General features: G+C 41.1%; 1 long non-coding RNA gene across 1 annotated transcript in view; it reads right to left on the reverse strand.

The window, feature by feature from the left end:
• The window catches only part of LOC132766430 (uncharacterized), a 34191-nt gene extending 18597 nt beyond the window's left edge, over positions 1–15594 (reverse strand). Inside the window, exons 1-2 of the long non-coding RNA XR_009630472.2 lie at positions 15428–15594; positions 15049–15109 (exon numbers count right to left, since the gene is read on the reverse strand). This is a non-coding gene — a long non-coding RNA (uncharacterized lncRNA). The remainder of the gene's footprint in view (positions 1–15048; positions 15110–15427) is intronic.
• Positions 15595–23143: the final 7549 nt, after the last annotated feature.

Consider the following 23143-nt stretch of genomic DNA (forward strand, 5'->3'; position numbering starts at 1 on the left):
CCAACAATGGGATGCGGTGGCAAAAACAGCCAATGGGATTTTGGCCTGCATCAATAGGAATACAGTGTCAAGATCCAGGGAAGTCATGCTACCTCTCTATAATGCCTTGGTTAGACCACATCTGGAATATTGTGTCCAATTCTGGACACCACAATTGAAGGGATATGTTGACAAGATGGAATGTGTTCAAAGGAGGCCAACTAAAATGATCAAGAGTCTGGAGAACAAGCCCTATGAGGAGCGGCTTAAAGAGCTGGGCATATTTAGCCTGAAGAAGAGAAGGCTGAGAGGAGATGTGATAGCCATGTATAAATATGTGAGAGGAAGTCATAGGGAGGAGGGAGCAAGCTTGTTTTCTGCTGCCCTGGAAACTAGGACGCAGAACAATGGCTTCAAATTACAATAAAGGAGATTCCATCTGTACATGAGGAAGAACTTCCTGACTGTGAGAGATGCTCAGCAGTCGAACTCTCTGCCTCGGAGTGTGGTGGAGGCTCCTTCTTTGGAGGCTTTTAAACAGAGGCTGGATGGCCATCTGTTGGGGGTGCTTTGAATGCAATTTTCCTGATTCTTGTCAGGGGGTTGGACTGGATGGCCCATGAGTCTCTTCCAACTCTTTGATTCTCTTCATTCTTTTAATGTATCCAGGCATGCAATCAGAAAAGAGTGTGTAAATACTTCCTCAAAGTTTGATAATTTATTGGTTTTGTGTGTATTTAGTTCTTTAGGTCAATTTGTTTTCTCTTGGAATGCGTTACAACTGAATTAAACAAAGGAGGAAATATGTTATGTAGGGAGTACCAGCAACAACAACAAGAACACTTTATTTATAGACCACCCTCTCTCCCCAAGGAGACTCAGGGTGGTTTACATACAAAAAGGCAAGCATTCAATGCCATAATCAAATACAAACACATCAAGGTAATATAAAATAACATAAAATGATTTATAAGTAAACTTATAACAAAAGAGAGGAATTAACATTAAGATAAAAGAAAGATACAAATGCTCAAACAAAACATAATTACAGAAATAACATAATTGGGATTAACGACATAAACCCTGAGAGATTAATGATTAAAATACATAAAAGAGCCTATCTTATTTGTGCTTGAATCATTTTCAAGCACACTTAAAAACCCCAATAGTTATTTTTAAATGGACACACAGAGTTTTCCCCTCATACAACAAGCGTAACAAAATGTTGTAGGTACTGTCTACTGTTTGACTAACCAAGATATTCTATACAGAAAAAACCTTCAGATGCCCCCTTTCATCTTCTTGCTTTGAGAAAGAGAAGTTGACAGGCATTTCAGAACTCGGTGTTACATATGCACCTGAGAGACATTTTAATTGTCTTTCATTCAGTCATTCACAGGAAAGAGAAGAATTCATTAGGGTTCCTGCCATTTTGGCAGCTTGGGTATGGCTCTTTTAAAAGGGTAGCACACTTATTCCACTTCCCAAGGAAAGAAATTATTTGATCAAATGCTTAAGGTCACCTTCTTTGTTGTTGTTTATTTGCAATGCAGCATTGCCTGGCGGCCCCAGCAGTTGAAAGAACACAGAGCATCATTATTTGGCTGAGCAGCTTAAACATGGAGCATTGGAGGATGGCTTTGCATTTGGATGAGAAATCACTAACAGGCACAATATATTCCTCAGTTTGTTGTTTCAGAGAATCGCCAAGGTTATTATTAGATCAAGCTAGATGAATTAGGAATGAAACCAAGGAATTTTCCGGCAATTTGTGACCACTCTGTAAATATATTTCTATTGATTAAGGTCTGTTGTTTGTTGTTGTTCATTCATTCGGTCGTTTCCGACTCTTCGTGACCTCATGCTTAAGGTCTAGTTACTTATTAATCACCAGTCTATTCCAAGTTCTGCCTCTGCTTCTCTTGATACCATTGAATTATTTTATTCACCTAATCAAAATGTCCAAGAAGAATTTCCAGCTGGTGGGAAACTAAGAAGTTTCCTTATCACATTTGGTAGTACTCAACAAAGTTGGAGTGAATTAGAGTAGAAAATTATAGTGTATTCTGAAATAACCAACTAAAATTGAAATGACTAACTGAAATTAAACCACTGGATTTAAACTTCTCTGTTTACATATTTTTTCATATTTTGTTAAGAGTAAACAATCTCTTTTTTCAGATGATGTGTAAATTAATCTGTGCATTTGGATTTTTCTTGTCTTTACAAGAAATGAGAAACTATGGCCACGTACAGATTTCACCTCATGGAGTCAGCCACCCTTGGCCTCCGCTGCCACCATTTTCCCTCCCAAACATTCAAAAAGAACAGAGGAGGTGAATGCCTGAATAAAGCTGATATGTACATATCTGTGCTCTTTTTTTTCAGATGCATACAGAGTCATTAGGCTCAGGATAATGAGTTCTTTACCACCCTGCCATATGTTTGATGTATACATGTTGTTGTTTATTTGTTCAGTCGCTTCCGACTCTTTGTGACCTCAAGGACAAGCCCAGATGATGGGTGGTTACAGAATTGAAAGCATGAAGAACTGCTGCTCTTTGTGCTACCAATAACAGTAGTATTAATACTCCTGCTACTCGAAGTACTATTACTAGTACTCCTAGTATAGGAGTAGAAATGCAGCCTTCCATTTGCTGTTGGATTACAGTTCTGAGGATTACTCACCATTGTTTAAACTGGCTAAGGCTGATGCGAGAGGCAGTCCAATGGAGTCACAAGGGTTTCATTTGGCCTGCCTTTGCTGACAGAAAACATGGATTTGACAAGGTTATATGAAACTGAAATCTGAGAAGAAATTGTTTTGTTAAATTTCGCACCTCCCCCAATCAGTTTAGCCACAGCTTTGTTTATTGATTAATCAGCATGTTTACTTGAAGTAAGTCAGATTGAACTCGAGGTGTTTTATTTTCTGATTACACACTGAGGATTTTATTATGAACCTGTGAATTCCCTACTACATAAAACTATGGACATGTATTGCTTTGAGTCTGCTTTGGATAAGGTATTTTTGTGGTTTTGCAAAACACCCTTATTTATTTTTAAAGCAAAAATAATCTTCCACAGGTTTCATTTTAGAAATCTAGAATCCTGTATGGGAGTTGTGCTTTCTCTGAAAACATACATCTATGGGAATTAGAATTGCAAAGAAGTACAACATTAGTGTATAGTAGAGGACTGCTGGCAAGTGACTATGTAGCATATCCAGCAAATGAACTGATATACAATGGGAAAGATGCAAAACAGTACCATTGTGCATCACATTGTCCCAAACCTCATTGCGCAACAATGTGCATCAATCATTCTTGCTAGGGTCCTGTTACACATTTTTGCAACTCATTAACTGGATTTCTTAGAGCCTCTGCTTCATATTAAGTGTGCATAAAATTACGCTAGCTGAAAAGTCATAAAATTCCAGCAAGGATTCCTTAGAACAGCCTGTTTTGGGGCAAGGCACACACTTGGGTTTGGATGCATAGTGCTGTCTGGCTACAGTCCTGCATGACTCCACATAGCATACTAGTCTCTTTGATCCTATTGACGAGCTACTAATGCCCCTCAACTGATGTCCATGTGTGTCTGGAGAAGTGTGGAGTATTGAAAAAGTGTCAGGCTATGACCCTGTAGCCCAGGCATGGGCAAACTTTGGCCCTCCTGGTGTTTTGGATGTCAACTCCCACAATTCCTAACAGCCTATTGGAATTGGAATTGAAATGCAAAACACCTGGAAGGCCAAAGTTTTCCCATGTCTTCTGTAGCCAGACACAAAATGATTCCATCAGTATCTTCTGGAGGTTTTGGCAGCAGATCTGATCATTTTGCCTCTCACCCTACAGTCAGATATTTCTATGATCCTTCCTCAGATTATAAAGTGCAGTGAATGAGAGTTTCAGAGGTTCTGTGGTAGGTCACAGAGTCTCTGGGCATTGTGGATGGAGGGAATCCCAAGCTCTGCCACAAATGAAAACAGACATATGCAGTTGTTAGGCTAATTTACACCTAATTATGCCATTAACAAGATGCCAGTCCTTGAGTGCAGGAGTCTCTTTATGTGTAGACCCCTGCCCAGCTAGATGGGGAGACTAGAGTTTGAGATGAAAGGCTTTTTCTCGTTGTTGTGGTCTTTATTAGGAACCTGCAAATTTGCCAATTGCACTGCACAAAAAGACCCCATTGCAATAATGAATTCCTTTGAGTCAGAACAACATTTTTCCTTTTAAGGCCCTCCCACCCCAGTGTGTATTATTACACCTCTCATACCATCCCTATCAAATATGACCATTGGTTGAGGATAGTCAGATATAAGATATGAAATAGAATTGTTCACTTGGAACATGCCATTTCCTTTTTGATACTTACATTCTTATCATACTGGCTGCTGGAATCACCATGGATCATGACGAATTCAGCAGAAAACCTGTTGCCCCATGCCCTGCATCTTCCAGTTTACCAGAAAGCTCACTTCCACAGGGGGAAGCAGTAGCCATCTGGCTCTCCCACCCCCCCTCCCCCCGCCCAATTGTTGCTGGTGCATGGGGAACCTCCCTTATTGTCACCAGCCTCCCGCATTGCCACTCATTTATCCCATCCTTGCTATGAAATGCATCTAACCAGCAGGGCAGTAGACCTCCTGCATGAACCCTCACATATGCCTGTAACATCTCATGGGTCAGTGAACCACAATCAGTAACATCCATGCAGGACCCTGGTCCAAACTATTTTTCAGCCATTTCATCAACTGGGGGAGTTAATAAAAATGAATACAGGAAACAACACAGCTTCCTATAGTAGACAAAATAAGGAAACCATAACAATCAAGAACATCTTTCTTTAAAATGTGGTACACAAATCATTGTAGTTTTGACGTGAGATTTTTTTTGGTTTTCTTTTTTGGTTTTTCAGTTTTCATTTTTGTCACAGAGCTTTCAAAATTGTATGCACTCTTAGGCATGGCATTTGTTAGGTGGAAAGGTGGTAGCCAGAAATGTGAACCATCCGAAATGCTCCTGCCCTGCTCTAGTTTAATTTCAGATTAAACAGTATGGTGCAACCTGATACCTGTAGTGCGAGTAGTGGGTCTGCTTCATTTATTTTTACAAATATGCAGTTTGATGCCCTCTCTGTATTCCTTGGTCACAGTAGCAGCTGTGATGTGTAGATAGCTGATATTTTAAAGACACTGGCTGTGTGATTCTTAAAGCAAGAGAATGCTTCTGTCAAGATTGCTTCACATGAGGGAACAGCACATGGGGGTGGAATATGCCATTACCCCCACACAGACAGTCCGGAATCATCAATTATCCCTCCTGTTGCATTTGTGTCAAATGCATTCCAGAGCGAATGCTTTTGGCTTATTCCCTCTTTTGAAATGAATGAACAAAGCACATGCAAGAGAAAAATTGTATAGGGGAGGAAATTCAGTGTCTGAGTTGTGGTTTCCATGTCATTTATACAATGGAAGAAGGGGACCTTCTTAGGGCTTAACTACACATTACATTGGGCATATTTATATTTAAAAAATTAGAAAACAGCTGCACTGTAAGGCAAAGAGGATTGGGACTATAGATGATAGAAAGGGGAGGTTAATTTTTCCCTCCATGTTGGACACTTGTCCTTTGCACTGTTCTCAGGCAAAAATAAATTTCTACAGTCTCCTAGCTTGTGTGTTCTTCCTCATTAATAGATTTTTGCCATCTTGCCACTTCATCACATTTACTAAATTCCCCCGAATACTCCAGCAAGCCACTTTTGTCATCACATTAGTTTGACTTCAAGTGAGGGATAGAGCATTTTTTGCACATTTTAAGCATGAAGGCCAGCATTCTTTTAAAATATTTCATGAGATGGTGGAGAAGTGGATTTGGATGTTTGGCCATTTCTGTAATGTGGTAGCTTTAGTTGCTCCCAGGTTTACAATGAAATGTTTCCCAATTTGTGGGAAGAGAAATTGTAGAAAGAAAGTAGCCTTGTTAAGGAAAGCTTTTATTTTGCCAGAACAAATTCTTTTTTAAAAAAATAGCCTTTTCTGGATACTTTTCTTCCCTTCCTTCCATGATATGTTTGTGCCTTGTGTTGCATGGCAAAGCCAAGAAAGAAGGATAATTATTATTATTAAAAGTATCCAGAAAAGGCTATCTTCATGCTGTGCAGTCCTGGGAGTCATAGTTTTCCAAGGTCCATACTCTTCTCTTAGTGCATTTACAGAATGGAATGAATGCCCTTGTATCCCACTTTAAATGCCATGGCTATATGCAATGGATACTCCTGAGAGTTATAGTTTCCCAAGGTCCATACCCTTCTCTTTGTGCTTTTTCACTATGGAATTAATGTTCTTGGACCCAACTTTAAATGTCATAGCTCCATGCTATGTGGTCTTGGGAGTTATAGTTTCCCAAGGTCCATACCCTTCTCTGGATGCATCTGCACTGGAGAATAAATGCGATCGGGACCCATTTTAAATGTCATTATTATTATTGTTGTTGTTGTTGTTGTTGTTGTTGTTATTTTGCTATGGCTCCGTGCAGTGCAGTCCTGGGAGTCATAGTTTTCCAAAGTCCACACCCTTCTCTGTGGGGCAACCAAAAGAGAGGGAGGGAGAGGGAGGGAAAGACACAGAGAGAGCAAGCATCGCTGGTTTCCCTCTCTTCCTCCCGGTTTTCAACAATGAGCAGGGAAAGTGATGGTGAGCGGGACCAAATCTCTGCCCCATGAAGGCAACTGCAGTGAAAGAATACTGAAAGAAAACTGAGAGATACTTAACAGTGTGATAGAAGGTAGGAAAAACACGTTTCATTAAAAAACTGAATAAGACTGAGCTCTTCTCTGCTCTCCTCTGCCTAATGTGATGAAGTGGTTTTGGACAGAGACTGATATTCCATGGACACATTCACCCTCATTTTTAATCTGTGAAATGTTGGAGGGTCTAAGGAAGAAAGCTGCCAGATGAGGACACTGTGTTTAACAAAGAAATGGAATTCATTGTGTCACTGCCAACATTATTTATGTGGGACATTAAGTCACAGTATTTGTGACATCAAATTTTGACTGTTATGAAAGAATGGAATGCAATGGGATGGGAATTCAAAGCTACAAAGTAAAAACACTGTTCTGGAAGTCATGTAAATTACCAAAGGACAGTTCTAAATGGATTCCAACTTGTGCACTTAGCCATTCATGCAAACTGTCTACTTGCATTAGCAATGTAATGTCAAGAAAGGATGTTCGTGGCAGACCTTGTGGTTATTCCTGCGAGTGCAGCATGCTGAAAATACAGACAGCACTTTCAAAAGAAGTAGCTCTTGACTCTATGTTACTGCTGTTTCCAACATCCCCAATTTATTGGAGGGTTTGTGGTTTTTGTTTGTTATCTTACCTAAAGAAATGTTGCCTCTATTAGCTAATACATATTGTGTCTTTATTGCAATATCAAAATCATTGGCGAATATAGAAGATGTGAGGACTAGGCAATATGTAGATGTGCCTGCTCACAACTCAACTCAGCTCTCCTTTGTTTTTTCCACATGGGAAGGAAATGATGTTGCATTATAGTGTGGCTCCCATATTGTTGGGGAATGCATTCCAGCACTTTGCATGGAAAATGGAACTGCGGAAATACATCTGAAAAAGTGTGAAGAAGCAATGTATTGTCGAAGGCTTTCATAGCCAGAATCACTGGTTTGTTGTAGGGTTGTTGTTTTTTTTTGGGGGGGGGGGGGGGGACTATATGGCCATGTTCTAGAGGCATTTTCTCCTGCATCTATGGCAAGCACCCTCAGAGGTAGTGAGGTCTATTGGAACTAGGAAAATTGGGTTCAGTTCATCTTGGAGAAGGTGGGGCTCGCAGATTTATTTTTGCATGGTCTGCCAAGGCTTTAATGGTGCTTCTTTTTTGACTTGGGTGATGGTTGGAGTTTTTATGTACCGTATATTCTGGTGTATAAGACTACTTTTTAACCCAAGAAAATCTTCTCAAAAGCCAGGGGTCGTCTTATACGTGGGAGTAGTCTTATATGCGGGAGTAGTCTTATACATGGGAGTAGTCTTATACTTGGGAGTAGTCTTATACGCTGGAGTAGTCTATACGCTGGAGTAGTCTTATACACTGGAGTAGTCTTATGCACAGGAGTAGTCTTATACATGGGAGTAGTCTTATAGAGCAGATTGGAGAATCTGTGGTTGCCGCATATGGTGGGGGGAGCTCAAAAACGGCAATGGCCATGTCCCTGTCGTATGAAAGCACTAAGGGTGACGCTGCACAAGCACGCTAGAAGAAAATCCATTCATCAGGATTCGTGGACTTGATGTGTTCCCAATGGTGAGGTGAAGGGTCACCTCACCAGGAAAATGTAAGTGAAGGGCGGAGCAAGCTGCAGGCATCGGGGGCACCCAGGGTATGGAAAAAAGAGATAGAGCGGCTCTGGGCCCAGACAAACGCACCTCTTTTACCTGTCTGACCTCCTCCTCTGCCTCTCAGATCTCGCTCCTGAAGACTGCAGTGAAGCGGTGCAGGTGCACATGTGTGAGATCTGAGAGACAGAGAAGGAGGTACAGTAATAGGAAAATTACCATATTGAAATCAAATCTGATGCTTTTTTAAAAAAATGGAAGAGGGGTAGTCTTATATGGCGAATATATCCCAAACTCTATATTTTAACTGGAAAAGTTGGGGGTCGTCTTATATGCCCAGTCGTCTTATATGCCGGAATATATGGTAGATCTCTATCTGTATGTGTTGGAACCACCCAAACTGGGCTCTACAGGCCAATGGATACTCCACCTCAGACATCAGCTGCAAGACCGAGAACAAGCCATGAGAGTAAAGACAAAGCTCCACCCAGAGGAAAAGTGTTCTTGCCATACATCAAGGGAACCACTGACCTCATAGGGAAACTGATGAGGAAACACAACATACAAACTATCTACAGACCCACCAAGAAAATCCAACAAATGTTACATTCAGCAAAGGACAAGAGGGATCCTCTCACTTCTGCAGGAGTCTACCGTATACCATGCAGCTGTGGACAAGTCTACATAGAGACCACCAAACGCAGCATTGCCCAAACACAAATCAAGGAGCATGAAATGCACTGCAGACTACTTCAGCCAGAGAAGTCAGCCATAGCAGAGCACCTGATGAACCAACCTGGACACAGCATATTATTTGAGAATACAGAAATGCTGGACCACTCTCACAACCACCATGTCAGACTACACAGAGAAGCCTTTGAAATCCACAAGCATGTGGACAATTTCAACAGAAAGGAGGAAACCATGAAAATGAACAAAATCTGGCTACCAGTATTAAAAAACTCTAAAATTACAAGAGCAAAACAACAGAGAGGAAACAATCAGGGACAGCTAATCATCTCTCAACAAAAGTTTCCCCTAAGCACTAACAAGCCACACCAAAAAACTGCCAGGCCATCAAATGCTGATCAAGGTGGCCAGTTGAAACATTCATACCTAGTTCCAAAAGAAATGAGCTCTTTGTCCCACCCTGGACATTCCACAGATATATAAACCCAATTTTTCTAGTTCCAATAGACCTCACTACCTCTGAGAATGCTTGCCATAGATGCAGGTGAAACGTCAGGAGAGAATGGCTCTAGAACATGGCCATATAGCCCGAAAAAACTACTACAAACCTGAGAAGCACATTATACAAATGTATACAAGTGACTTTGAATGCACTCTGTAGAAAAATACATAGTATCTTGCATGTTTGTTCCACTCAAAATCTGCTTAAAACAGAGTAGATAAAAACATCTGACCTGTTGAAATACATGTGGGGCCAATTATGTTTGATTCGTACATCACTACTGCTGATAAATGTGATGCCAAGTTGGAGTGATCCCTTAGATACAGGCAGTAGAAAGAAACTGTATTTCTAAGCAGGCAAAAACTTGCACTCGGTTCTACCTCCCACATAGTTTAAAGAAGCAGCATTTCTGGAGAGAAATGGGCCAGGCCAAAGATTTAAGCAATGGCAGTTCTCCATTCGCTTTGTTCCAACCTGCCTGACTGTTGCTGACAAGGGGCTTTGTCTATGTTCTGGGAGTGTTCCTACCTTTCTTCCCTTAGGAAGGCAAAGTCCTGATTTAGTGAGCCAACATAGAAACAATAGTTAGGGCTTGGTGTTAAAATGGGACCTAAACCTTTTGAGTTTAACTTTCCACTTAGCTATAAAACTCACTGGGAGACCTTGCTCTGTTTAATCTCTCTCAGCCTGATTTGACAAACAAGATTATTGTGAAACTATTTTTGAAAGAAGCGTAACTGTGTATGCTACTTTTAAGTTCACTGAAAGAAAAACATGATGTAAATGTAACTAATACTGAAATAAAGCAATGAAAGCCACCTCTGAGGATGCTTGCCATAGGTACAGGCGAAACATCAGGAGAGAATGCTTCTAGAACATGGCCATATAGTCCGAAAAACATACAAGAACCCAACAGTCTTATAGTCTGTCCTCCCCAAGGACCATAGCAGAGATGTGATTTTGGCAGAGAGAGATGCTTAAGGAATGTCAGGTATCTCTATACTGCAAGTCACTTCAAGACATGCGAGTGTGGGGAAGAGCAAACCAAAGACCACCTACTAAAAATGCAACCTGAGCCCTGCCACATGCAGAATTGGGGATCTTCTCACAGTGACACCAGAGACACTCCCAGCGGCCAGTTTCTGGTCAAAGGACATTTAGCAGAATGCCAAGTTTTTAATTTTTGTTTGCGTTTTTAAATGCATTTTAACTGTACCCTCAACTTGCTTCTGACACGATAAATAAAGTTATATAGCGTAAATATCCCAAAAGCTCCTTAATCTTGGAAGCTAAGAAGGTCAGCTCCCATTTGGATGGAAAACCACCAACATATTCCAGGTGCTGTAGACTGTATTTCAGAGTAAGGAACTGATAAAACCAACTCTGAGTATTCCTTATCTAAGAAAACTCTATGAAATTGTAGGGATTCCTATAAGTTGATAAGTGACTTCAAGATACAGAGAGAGTAGATGAAGAAATCCTAAATGCACACGGAGGAGCTGAGAAGGGTGAAACTATGAGGTAGGAGTACCATCTATGCAGAAATTCTCCTATGGTCTGCACATCTACATGTGTGATGTTTTGGTTGTGGTAGGTAGAGGAATTCCACACCACCACCCCCACTTCGCACCACCACCAGAGATCTGCTTGTTGGCACATTGGTGCTTCAACACAGAAGATGTGGCAATGAAGAGACCTGCTTTGCTCTAGTCTAAATGTTTTAACTACAACTGTCATTGTAGCAGCAAGATAAATGGTAAACTATTTGTGTTATACCATAGGAATTCTACATCACAAGATAGAAATTCAGAATTAGCTGTCTTCCTCCTTATCCCCAATAGAGAATAAGCTAACGTGTTGCAAGGATATTCCACAGTTCATTGGTGCATTGTCAAAGCAGGAAAAAAACATTTTTACCAGAATTTAGTGATAATTGTTGGATGTTTTCATCACTGATAACATATATAATAGGAGACTGGCATATATTCCAACCAAATTGAAAGAGGAAGCCAGAAAATTTATTTTGGAAAGCAACAAACTGTAACTGTTATTCTGTACATGTGGAGACATAACTGAAACCCATGCTGGCATTTATAACATTTTTTGTTATGGTGGAAGGAGAACTTCAGCTCATCTACCATGCTTCACAACTCTACCAATTTAGTCGGAACAATTCTGATTAATTTCATGCCATCCCACTTTTCCAGCTGTTTTAAAATGCCCCAGTTTCTATCTCCTCCTCCCATTGTCACCCTTTGGCCTCAGCATACTTCAGTTGCTGCAAATGGAGTTCAAAATGCAAAAATAGTTTGCATTCCAATAACACAAAGAGGAGAAATGAGAGGGCAGAGCCTTGCTCTTCCCTGTAGGTTCAAGCAAAGCAAACTTCTGTACTCTTTCCTAGTCATTAATAACATTTACCATCTTGGCCATACCCTTGACCATATATGCTACTTGATCATATATGTTTTATTACTGAAATTCTGAACAGTGTGGTCTACTGCTACTCTCCCCCTGAACTTCTCAGAGGTTCATCTTCCTGCAATCAGCTGCAGGGGCAAAACAGGGTGGCTGCTTGGTCACCCTTCATCTTCTTTTGGTACTAAATGCCTGCTGGGAGAAGGAGGGACCAACCTGCAGACAAGTACAAAAAAATTGGGGAGTGGGATGAAACTCAATTACACTCTGGAGAACCTTACAATCCTCCAGTGCAATGCAGAACCTCAGCCTACATATATGCAAAACCATCCTATCTGGTTAGTGGATATAGGACAGGGGTGGAAGTTATGTCATCTCATTTCCATTCCCTAGAGGCAAAAAAAAAATCCATACGTCAGGAGAGAATGCCTCTAGACCAGGGGTCCCCAAACTAAGGCCCGCGGGCCACACCTGGCCCCCCGGGGGTGTTTATCTGGCCCGCGAGGGGCACTGGGCCACCACACCTCTTGGTCTTCTCCCGGCGTTGGGTTGGTGCAGGAAGTGCTTGCCCAGGGGACGATGGAGGGAACGTGCTTCCTCTGCACCGGCACTCTTCCCCCCACACGCTTGTCAGCGTCCCCTGGGCGGGCGCTTCCTACACTGGTGCCAGGAGCATGCAACCAAGGCCAGTGCAGGGAGTGTGCTCCCTGCACCGCCCTTTTCCCCACGCACTTGCAAACACCGGGAGAAAGATGCTCCCTGGCATTGGCAAGTGCACGTGGGAAGAAGGCCAGTGCAGGGAGTGTGCTCCCTCCACTGGCCCCTGAGCATGCACTCCCTGCCCCATCCTCCTCCCAGCATTGGCAAATGCACGGGGGAAGAGAGCGGGGAGTGGGGAGAGAGAGCCAACACAAGTGTTAGCACACGGGGGAAGATGTGGCCACGGGGGTGCTCCCTGCCTCGAGGGGCAGCCCGGTGGCTCAGATGCCATGGCGACAGTGCACCTCTCCTGGGGGCTGAGCCAGCACTCCTTTCCAAAGAGGCTTCCCCCAGCTGCTGTGCCTCGAGGCAGTGGGAGAGAGCCCTGTGGTTTTGATGACAGAGCTGAAGCAATTGAAGGTACTGCAAATCCCATAATCTGTTGAAGATCCTACCTCAAAGTCATGGGACTTCTGTATGCCAAGTTTGGTTCAGATCCATTTTTGGAGGAGCTCAGAATGCTCTTTGATGGCTGGTGAACTATAAATCCTCAGAACTGCAATTCACAAATGTCAGGATCTCTTTTCCCCAAACCCCTCCTGCTTTAAAGAATAGCAATGATATTTAGTTCTATTGTAATGTTTCATATATTTGTAGAGTTAAAATTGTATTGAAATGTAAGCTGCTTTGCCCCCTTCCACACAGCTGTATAAAATCCACTTAACTGGCTTATATGGCAGTGTGGACTCTGACAATGCAGTTGAAAGCAGATATTGTGGATTATCTGCCTTGATATTCTGGGCTATATGGCTGTTTGGAAGGGCCCTTTCAGACAGGCCCTATATCCCATGATCTGATCCAAGGTTTTCTGTTTATCCCAGATTATCTGGCAGTGCAGACTCATATAATCCAGTTTAAAGCAGAAAACCTGAGATCAGATCCTGGGATATAGGGCCTGTCTGGAAGGGCCCACAGTCTCCTTGTGGAGACAAAAAGTGGTGTATAAATAAACGTAATGATAAAATTGTAGAACAGAAATCTTTTCCTGGTTTGAAAGTGTTATTTTCTTTTTAATTTTGTGGCCCTTATTTTGAAAGTAGTAGTTCTTATTTAGAAATAAATGTTTCACAATATATAAAATAAATGTTTCACAATATTCCCGTGTAAACTATAGTCCGCCCCCCCCCCCCAACAGTCTGAGGGACAGTGAACTGGAACTGGCCCCCTGTTCAAAAAGTTTGAGGACCCCTGCTCTAGACCATGGCCATATAGCCCGAAAAAACCTACAACAACCCTAGCAATCCATAGTTTTCCAAGTGGAAAGGAAGAGAAAACAACATTTCTCACTAGCTTCAAAATGTTGATCCCATTTACTTAAATTACAGTTTCATGTTTAGCATGAAATAAAGCCATCAATCATAGAGTTGGAAGATAACACACTGGCCATCCAATCCAACACCTGCCATGTAAGAACACACAATCAAAGCCCTCCCAACAGATGACCACCTACTCAATGCTTTAAAAATTTCAAGGAAGGAGACCTCGTTGCACTTAGAAGTAGCTTTTAAGGTTTAATAACATGAATCTTTACATTATTTCTTGAACTAAGAATATTCCGTTTGGCTCTCTGGGGCAAGCTACTTTTAGATCATAAAGCAATAACATTTTTAAATATGGTAAACAGACCTTTCTTGAGTTTCTGTAGAGGAGACAGGAGCAGGGGTTAGTGGGGAAGGCAAAATTAGGGCATTCCCTCCATCAAAAGTCCCCTCCTCCCAGGAAAGTCTCTTGCAGTAATCACCATCTCTGCAGTAACTTCAAATTCAGTTGCACATTATGGCATTGGGTTTCAGCATCCAAAAAAAAAACGGACAGGCAAGGACACCGAGAAATACTAACAAAATGAATATTGCAGTTCTAGGTCTGAATGATTTCCACTCACTGTCTGTAATGCTAGAAATGTGAGTAAAATGTCATTAGTGGGACGAAATTACTATTTGGGAAACAAATACCACCCCCACCACTACCCCCGTAGCTTGACCCTTTGATAGAAGGCTTTAAACTTTGGTTCCCTGATGTAGCTTCAGTCCAGATTCTGAACCTCAGAAGTGACCTTTGGTAGATAAGTTTTCATTAGCACGAGCAGTGAATTGTGTGAATGGTGTGTGTCACATCAATTTTGACCTTCTGACTCCACAAGAGAACTTCCACATCTCTCCTTGCTGGGAAATGATGAAGCCAAAAAGGCAATCCCAGATGAGAAAATGTGACAGTTCTATTTTGGATGAAAACAAGACATGCACGCTTCCTATTCCCTCTGCATCCAGGTCACATCTGTGGCTGCTCCTGCTTGCCTGTGGAGAAAAAAAGCAATGAATGAGCAAATTCCTCACCGTGCTGACATCATACCAGGAAAATAGTCACTGCTTGGCTGCTTTCAACAGAGATTTCCACCTAAGGAGGAAAAAGCGTATGTGAGGAGGAAGATTTTTAAAGGGAGATAAGCAAAATATGTCTATGAGCAGAGCTATGGAAAGAGGGAAAGAGTGTTTTCCTTTGCTTGCACACTCATGTGCCCACTCGCACGCACACCTGCTCCCCTTGGTGTTTCTGTTATTGTTCCCAACATCCTGTGTTTGATTTGCAATTTGTAAAGCTCCTTTGACATACTGACTGGGAGTGTTTGCTGTGGCTGCCACAGCTGCGTGAAAGGCAGGAATGAGCACACTCAAGGTCAGGCAGCTGGGACGCAAGGGCTCCTATTTCTCTTACCATTTACCTGCTGCGCAACATCTCTGCAGAACTTGGCCATCATAAGCAGGCATGTCATGCTCCCTTTCCATCCCATGGAGCATTTTTAATGCTCTTCTCCACCTTCTTCTGCCTCTTCCTCAAACACAGTCTCAAAAGGGAAAGGTTTTCTCTTTTTTTCAGTTGCTCTGGTCATACTCTGAATAAAGTCACAGGGCAGAACAGCTGCGGAACTTAATTTAGCTTCTCAGTAATGAATTCATTCAGTTCATTGATATGCGAGACATGATTAAGTACCCACAATTTTCAAGTAAGATCCAAAAAAAAAAAACCCCTCTATCTTTTAAAATGGAATGAGTGTGCAGTCAGTTTAGACCTGAGAGGCTTGCGTGACATTTGAAAAGTATCCACTTTGGTGCACGAAGAGTTAGTGATGAGTGGGAGGCATTGCTATAAAGAGCAGGGAAATGCAGACTGAAGCTAGACAGATTTCAAGCCATGTGTTAGAAAATTGTTATGACCGGCTGTTTCTGGACTTTGGAAACTGTGAATGAAGGGAAGATATTGGCTTGGTTCCTACCTTTCTTTCTTAATGAAAGTGGGTTCAAACTGGGAATCTTTTCACACCTCCCAGGAGCAGGCACCAGATGTTTCACAATCGTTTGAGTAGTTTAGGACACAGTCCAACTTCGAGTCAAAATATATTGTGGACAAAATCCAAAAGACAAAACCTTTCCAAAAACATTCAGACTAGGTGATCAACGATTCATACATGGAGATGGAAACATGATTTGGGGGGATTCAGTTTCAATTACAGTGCAATTTGAATGGAGGGCAGCATTGTCTCCAATTTGTTCTTGACTTTCTACTTCAGCATGATGCCACCCACACTAGAGATGGGGAAAACATTCAGCTTTGGTTTCTCTCCATTTATCATTTTTCCTGGTTTAAATTTGTTCCATTCAATAACTGCAACCTTTTCCTATTTTAAAAAGCTGTGAACAACAACAAAAGATGTACATTTTTCTATGCATCTTTCCTAACTTATACACTTTTTTCAGTTTCCCATGTTGTAATGTTGTTTTGTATATTTTTTTTCTGATACATGCAATTTTATGTGCACTTTCCCATACTAATTGTAAAAAAAAATATGCAACATAAGCATTCTGGAAAACATATTTTCTTCAGAGAACTGGTAGAGGTTCTGAGAAGTGTGAATACAGAAGGTTAATTGTGCTCTGATTCATATATTGATTCAGAAAGTGCAAACTGAGTATGTCCTTATTGAAATGCAAACTAAATGCAATTATCCTCTGTTCCTGTCTCCTGTATGCTTATTGAACAACTTCTAAGTACAATACCCTTGCCCTGCCATTGCACTTCCTTGCTTGCACAAACCCCACCCTGGGACTGCATAGTTGGTAGCAGTGTGAAGGGGTCCTGAATACTCACAGAAACATAAACCTCTACCATGTCTGTGTAAAAAACCTTGATCAAATTTCTCACTTACGAGGAAGGTGAAGTCTAGTTTGATACTCATTGTCCCCTTTTCTAGCATCACTGAATACAAAATTGTGAGGATTATGATCAAAAGGACCAATGACAGGAGCCTTTCAAAGTATAATAATAATTCTAGAACATGTCTTATTTTCTATACTGCTTGGCAAAAAGATAAAGTCCATTAAACAGCACACCATTACAAGCCCTTTCACTACATTCCTAAAAACCTATTGGAAGAACAGACCAAACTCCTGTTTAACCTAGCTTCCTGTTCTTACAGTGGTCAGCCAGGTGCCCATGAGGAGCCTACAAGGAAGAAATGAGCCGGAGGTAGGACAGTCATGTTCTCCAGCAGTTCATCCTCAGAGCCATAGCAGGGATGGTTGGATGTTAAATCAAGATCTCTTAGAAGATTGGCAAAAGATTAGCAAGCATTTCTGGTTGTTCATTAGGAGCACCCATAAGAAAAACCTTTTCTACCTCTCCTGCCTTCAAGTCATTTCTGACCAAAGGTGGTCCTAAAGGGAACTTACCACAGGGATTTCTGAGGCTAAGAGTGTGTGACTTGCCCAAGGGAGTTGAACACTGATCTTCAGAATCATATCCCAATGCTCATGCTACTACCATTGTAACCATCTTAAAATAGTACAGTGTAGTGAGAAGAGATTTGAATAACTATGGATGAGTTTTCCTTTGTAAAGGAAGGAAACTGAGTTTGTTTCATTCTAGGGGTGCTTTCACACCTGACAATTGTAACACTATATTTTACCACTTTAATTGTTCCATCTTGTGCTTGTAGTTTTGTGAGGCATTCAAGTTCTCAGGCTGGGAGTTCCAAATATCATTCCTTAAACTGCAAACTCCAGGGTTTCAAGGTACCATTCCACTTAAAGTGGAATTGCATCAGTAAGCAAAACAAACATCTCAAAATTCAGATTGCATTTATATTTGTCTTGTTCACCTGGACCATACTGATAACTCTCAGGGGCCTCTAATAATAAAACAAAGTAGATTTTGTGTGTCTGAACACTGCCTCACAAATCACCAAGTCTAGATTAAACCTCCATGAAGTTTTCTGTATAGTATGTTACTGAATAAAGAAAATGGCGCAGTAAATGGTGTCATCTTGGTTATTTGAGTTTTATTCACTGGGACCACAGAACTGCCAAGGATTTTAATATCTCATTTCCACATTCTCTTTAGACAGAAGAACAAATAATTATGGACTTCAGTACCACATAACTTACTCTGCCTTTTGGAACCAGAGTGCTAAAGCCCAAAAGCACATTCCAATGATTCATCAGGCCAGACGAAGATTCATAATACTGCTCCCTCTTATCATTTGCCCTGATCAAGAGTCTGCAGCTGAACTTAACATAAAGCCTCATGTAAAATTTACAGAGCTGTTGCTAGGGTCCTTTGTTCTGTACCAATATTTATTGCTTTTGCATAAAATATGATTTTCCAAATACACATGAAGTACATGCACAGTAGGATACAAAAAAGATAAATCAGATAATATTCATCTCTCAGCTTTTTTCTCAACAATGAAGAAAGAGAGAACAGGGTTTTTTTTTCTTCTTTCAATCAGCTGCTTTTTTGAGAGGCAAACAAGCAGAAGAGTTGATGGCAAGGGGAATGTCTTGCAGAAGAAAGAGATGGGGCCAACTCAAAGAAACTGGTAATGTAGTCCTTTGAGTGGTTTGTTGCTTCTCCTTTCTCCCCTCATTGTTGTTATTAACTGCTATCGAGTCAACTTTGACCTATGGCAAACCTATGGATGAGAGATCTCCAAGTCACCCCACCATTAACCATCCTGCTTCAGTGTTAAAGACCGAGGGCTTCTATAATTGCCTATCCATTTGTAATGTGGTTTTCCTTTTGCCCTACTGCAGTAGTTCTCAACTTGTGGATCCCCAGGTGTTTTGGCCTATAACTCCTAGAAATTCCAGCCAGTTTACCAGCTGTTAAGATTTCTGGGAGTTGAAGGCCAAAATATCTGGGTCCCCATAAGTTGACAACCACTGCCTTTTACCTTACTAAGCATTGTTGTCTTTTTTAGTGAGTTGTTTCTTCCCATATATGAATTAGCCATCTTGGCTTGTAGGGAGAGTTGAGGGCTGTTTTGTTCTAGAGCTGATTTATTTGTCTTTTTAACAGTCTACAGTATCCACAGACCTCTTTTCCAATGGCACATTTAAAATAATTAATTTTCTTCGTAACAGCTTTCTTCACTATCCAGCTTTCACAACCTTTCATAAAAACTGGAAATACAATGGCATGGATTTAATATTTGGTTTTGCACTTCAAGATTTTCCCTAGTTCCTTCATAGCTGCTCTTCCATGTCCTGGTCTTCTGGTTTCTTGACTGCAATCTCAATTCTGATGGATGGTGGAGCCAAAGTATGGAAAATCTTTAATTCTTTCAGTATCTCTACTGTCTCCTTTAAAGTTATGTAGACCATCTGCAATCATTATTTATGTTTTCCTAATGTTCACATGCAAACTTGCTTTTGTACGTTCTTCCTCAACTTTCTTCAATAACTGTTCTTTGCTATTTTCTCCTAGTAGTATCTGTGCATCTTAAATTGTTGGTATTCCTTCCTCCAATTTTCATAGTGCCTTCCTCTGAGCTTAACCCTGCTTTATGCATATGCTTAGCATACCATGTAAATAGATGGTGTGATAAAATGCCGCTTTGCCTGCCCACCTTGACAACTGGAAACCATTTAATTTCCTCATATTTTGGAATGACAGTGGCTTCTGAATACAGGTTATACATCAGGGCAATCAAATGTTGTGGCACACTCATTTCTTTAGTAATAGCAATTGGTTTTTCATAATCTATACAATCAAAGTCTAGAAAGCATAGGTTAATTTTCTTTTGAAATTGTTTTTCTCCTTATCACCCCAAATACAGAACCAGCAAGTTAAAGAGCAACAACTCCCCTAAACATGTTTCTCAAGACAGCATGACTATTCAAGTATTCGTGTTTATTAATGGTGATGAGCAGGACCTTTCTGAGGCTCCATCTACACTGCCATATAATGCAGTTTCAGAATACTGCATTAAGTCTACACTTATCTGAGTCTACACTGTCATGTAATGCAGATCAATGCAGTTAAACTGCATTCTGAAACTGCATTATATGGCAGTGTATATCCAGCCTAAGTTGACTCAGAAAATTTTAGAAAAATCTGAAATCATCGAGAGCTTCCGATTCTTCCCATTTAAGTTTCACCTGAATATTTCCAAGTTTGCTTTCGATTTTTTCTTGAAATATCTTGAATTTTCTTCTCTCCCCTCATGTGATTTTCCTTTTCCCACTCTCACTGATCATCCTTCACATCTAGACTCATGCAGTATTTCAGAAATTGATTTTCACCAGTTTCCCCTGAACCTTATTATCATCCAGGATTTATACCCAAAGTGCTGAAGTGTTTTAGCAATATTGCAATAGTTAAACACCGAGTCATATGGTTTAAGTGCAAACATTCCTCTTTCGTTCCTTGATATTTGCTGAAATGTGAAAACCAAGGCTATGTTTAATGGTGTGGCCATCTTAGCTAGTTCCAGGATAACAAGATAGTAGTTATTGGGAAGGTTCAACCTCCTATACTATTTCCAGCAACTCATGCCCATGTTGACACAACACCTGAGGGAGATGAAAGGATGAATTTCTTTTCCTTCCCAACTTCAAAGGGTTGTGTTACACACAAGCAGTATGGATCGCAGGGAGTTGCTACAAAAGAGAAGTGTAGTAAGTTACTATTCCAAGCGTCATTTCTCTGAAGAGCTGCCTTTTGGCAAAACCACAAGTTGTCTTCCTTTACTCTGAATTGTTAGCATCAGAAGCTCCTCAGTAAGCAATTAGAAAACTTGGACTGATAACTAGCATATGCAGAATAAAGTAGGGCTGTCAGCTGATTATAGAGTTTTAGTTTATTAATGGCACTGCTTGACTCAATTAAGCAATCAATTAATTGATTAAAAACACACTATTATGGAATTAGAAAAGACCCCAGGGCGTACATACTAGCAAGTTAGCTGCCATAAAGTAGCAACAGCGCCTTTTATCCTGCTTGGAATTCCTATCATAGCCAGCACATCTCAGCCCCTCAAGACCTTTGCCGCTTTGCCCACCCTTATGCAAAACAGGCTTAAGGAGCCAGGAGGCATCAGATTGAGGGCAGCAGTTTTTGCTCCTTCTCCTTTTATCACATCCCACAAGCCATCTATAAAGGCATGTGCTTTCTCCTGAGACCTGATGACAAAGGAGCCTGGGCCACATCAGAAGGCAGCAGGCAGCAAAGAGCTGCTGCCTGCTGCTGAAAAGTTGAAACAGCTGTACTTCATAAATACATTAATAAGCCACTACAATTGAGCCCTTCTTCAGCTAACTCCACACATTAATTAGAATGTATTATATACTGTAGTATGCATTGGCTACAGTTAAGATAATCATGGTTTTATAACTGCCCACACAACTAAAAAACAGTTTGTTTCTGAAAGCATAGTGCTACATAGGATCCTGTCCTCACTGCTGTGTGACTTGATTTTTCCCTCATATTCAGCATTGACAGAAAGCTCTTCAGCAGGTCAAGAAGCAGATCTGTGGTAAAGTTGGGAAAATATCAGGGGAGCTATCCAACGGAAGGTACAGAATCGTCATGCAGAACTAGAAGCAAAGCAAAATGAGGGGTTCCAGCTGATGCAACTTGGCAGCGATCAGTCAGAAGTGGTGGCTCTGTTGTTTTAGAACAGTATATCCATGCTAGGTATTATGGAAGCAAATCTCATTTTTATGGAACTATCCAAGGTACTGAATCCATTTGGGAATTGATTTTAGCACCTTGAATTGAATTGCATTTTGTAAAACCCACATTCACCATTTTGAAACAATGGGATCACCAGTGACATTTGACACAAAATAAAGGATTCCATGACTGTCCCTGCTGTCTGTAAATCCTTCCTAGTGGGATATCAGCTGTAACGGAATGGGCCTACCTTGCCAGGCTAGTGTGTAGGAAATTTTCCAAGCCCTGGGAGAAAAGGCCTTATCCAAACTCAAGGAGGAGGGAACAGATCACTCTTTATATGGTAGTGGTGGCTATTTGATGGGGGATCTAGAGGGTGTTGCCTGACTACAGAAGATAGAGGGTGCCAGAGAGAGCAGTTATCTGAGTGGGGGCGGCGGGGGGGGGGGACGGGACTGGAAGAAGTAGTGGGGAAAAAGAAGTGTTTGGAGGTCGGAGAAAATAACCTCTGTGAGGTAGGGAATTAAAAGAGGGGCTACATTTTTAGAGAGCCTCTAAGGGACAGACTGCTTATATATCAGGACCCTCTGGAAGGGAGGACTGAGGGGTTTGAAAAGCCCGGTTCGTTCACCTGTGAGTGAACACAGTTCTGCGGAAGGCAAGTTAAGGAACCATTTTCTTTTAAGGAAACAGTGTGATAATCTTCTGAAACCACTAAGCGTCTGAACTTCTCCTAATATCTGAGAAGCCTTCTTGTTCTAGTTCAAAAAACCTTCACAAATCTGTTAATACTTCACCACAAGTATTCAGTGTGTCTTTCTGTGCCTCCATATAACAGCCATCACTCTCCTCCATTTTTGAGTGCCTCTGTGAACTGACTCTGGTGGTCAGTGGACCAGTGGGACAGGGAAGAGTGAATGGTGTGGACATAGACCAATACATTAGATTCGTGGCTGCGAAGTTATATCATCATGTAATTGGCATCAGCCCAAGCTATATTTAATGGCCCCGCCTTTTAAGAAGGAATAGAAATGGAAGACTCCATACTGACAGGGTACATGTGTGCTCTCTGATTTTGGCTTTACCTTGAACTTGCTATTGTTTGTGTTACTAGTGGCACTGCTTTTCTCTCTAAGAGAGAAAATAAATTGATATAATAGATAATAAATAAAGTCAGATTGAATATTGTGACAATATTTCTTTCAGGCTTCTGATAAAATCTTTCTCAGTCTTCCTGGAGATGTAAGTTATTGAAACTGATCCTATATTATTTTACTGAGGGTTATTCTAGGACCCAGGAGACTTTGGAGAGCCAGGAGCCGGAGGTAGGTCTAGTTGGATTTTATTTGATCTTCCAACTTTGCAGAATAATTCCTGAGATGGTAGCTTTGAGGTGTTTACTTAGATCTGCTGCTTTCTATTAATGTTCCTGGTGATGAAGTTCTAAACATTTTATCAAGTTCTGGCTATGCACAGCTT

This window comes from Anolis sagrei, chromosome 2, assembly GCF_037176765.1.
Source record: "Anolis sagrei isolate rAnoSag1 chromosome 2, rAnoSag1.mat, whole genome shotgun sequence".
Taxonomy (NCBI): domain Eukaryota; kingdom Metazoa; phylum Chordata; class Lepidosauria; order Squamata; family Dactyloidae; genus Anolis; species Anolis sagrei.